Here is a 1,768-nt window from a genome sequence, read left to right as displayed (position 1 = left end):
GGGGTGGGGGGTAAACCAGAGTCTGATTCACAAGGGAAAAAACAGTTTATCAAGTATCTCCGTCTTTCCGCTGGTATGTTGTATCCGGTCCCCGTCGTTTTAGGCAAGAAAAATTCTGAAATTATTCAATCTGAGCCCAAATAACTGAAATTATGCGATTCTGTTACTGAACAAAGAGTGACAAAGGAAATCTGAAATTATGCAAAAAATTAGCAAATTATGCAAAAAATTAGCAAATTTTGCTAAAAATTATGCGGGATGCATAAAACCACGTCAACCCGGGTTGGCCAGACAAGCAGAGTCAAAGCCCTCCATCCCGAAATGATCTAAATTTGTGTCCATGGGGATGTATAAATATTTTTATTTGTTTATTATTTAATTCATTATTTCAACCGTCATTTATTTATTCATTCATTTATTTGTTGTTGTTTTTTTCCATTTATTTATATGGGTCTGTTTATTTATTTATTCAAATTTTTAAAACTTATTTATCCATTTATCCGTTTGTTCATTTATTCATTTTTTCATTTATTCATTCGTTTATTTATTTATTGTTTATTTATTTACTTATCTATTTATTTCTTTATCCATGTATTCATTCATTTATTCTTCAGGGAGAGTACGTAAAGCTTTCGGTGCTGTACTCAGAGGTGGAAAAACTGGACAGCATACCCACACACGGCAGACACATCATTCACCTGCACCACTTTCTGCACCTAGTGCCCTCCCACCTGTCAATCATGGAGCACAGACTCCGCCTCCTGAAAGAAGCGCTCGTTCGCTTATTCGCCCGGAAAAATGACGTGCAAGTCATCTACCAATCAGCGCACACGGCCTATGTCAAAGCGGCCAATAATCCCTTTAAGCTGAACGCATTCGTGCTGGAGATGCAGCGAGAGATGTTGAGTGGTCTAGGGGATAAGTTTTTGTTTCTCAATGTGTGGCCGCTTACAGTGGCGAGCGAGAATGTTGAAGGACACCCGACTAGCCCAGAGAAGATTACAGAGCTGTATTTAGGTTATGCCTGTCCTGACTTATAATGATGTGTGTGTGTGTTTGACGTGTGTTTATCCTGACGTATAATGATGTGTGTGTTTGACGTGTTTATCCTGACATATAATGATGTGTGTGTGTTTGACGTGTGTTTATCCTGACATATAATGATGTGTGTGTTTGACGTGTGTTTATCCTGACCTATAATGATGTGTGTGTTTATCCTGACTTATAATGATGTGTGTGTGTGTTTGACGTGTGTTTATCCTGACTTATAATGATGTGTGTGTTTATCCGGACTTATAATGATGTGTGTCTTTGACGTGTGTTTATCCTGACACATAATGATGTGTGTGTTTGACGTGTGTTTATCCTGACCTATAATGATGTGTGTGTTTATCCTGACTTATAATGATGTGTGTGTGTGTTTGACGTGTGTTTATCCTGACGTATAATGATGTGTGTGTTTGACGTGTTTATCCTGACATATAATGATGTGTGTGTGTTTGACGTGTGTTTATCCTGACATATAATGATGTGTGTGTGTTTGACGTGTTTATCCTGACGTATAATGATGTGTATGTTTGTCCTGACTTATAATGATGTGTGTGTTTTGTGTTTTTCTGTTTGTGTGTGAGTGTGTGTGTGTATGTGTGTGTTTGTGTGAGTGTATGTGTGTGTTTGTGTGAGTGTGTGTGTGTGTGTTTGTGTATGTGTGTGTTTGTGTGTAGTATTAGTAAGAGTTTTATAGCACTTGCAACAATATGGTTGCATA

Source organism: Aplysia californica, unplaced genomic scaffold (assembly GCF_000002075.1).
Source record: "Aplysia californica isolate F4 #8 unplaced genomic scaffold, AplCal3.0 scaffold01807, whole genome shotgun sequence".
Taxonomy (NCBI): domain Eukaryota; kingdom Metazoa; phylum Mollusca; class Gastropoda; order Aplysiida; family Aplysiidae; genus Aplysia; species Aplysia californica.
The sequence above is the reverse complement of the archived record's forward strand: the minus strand, read 5'-3'. Positions refer to the sequence as shown.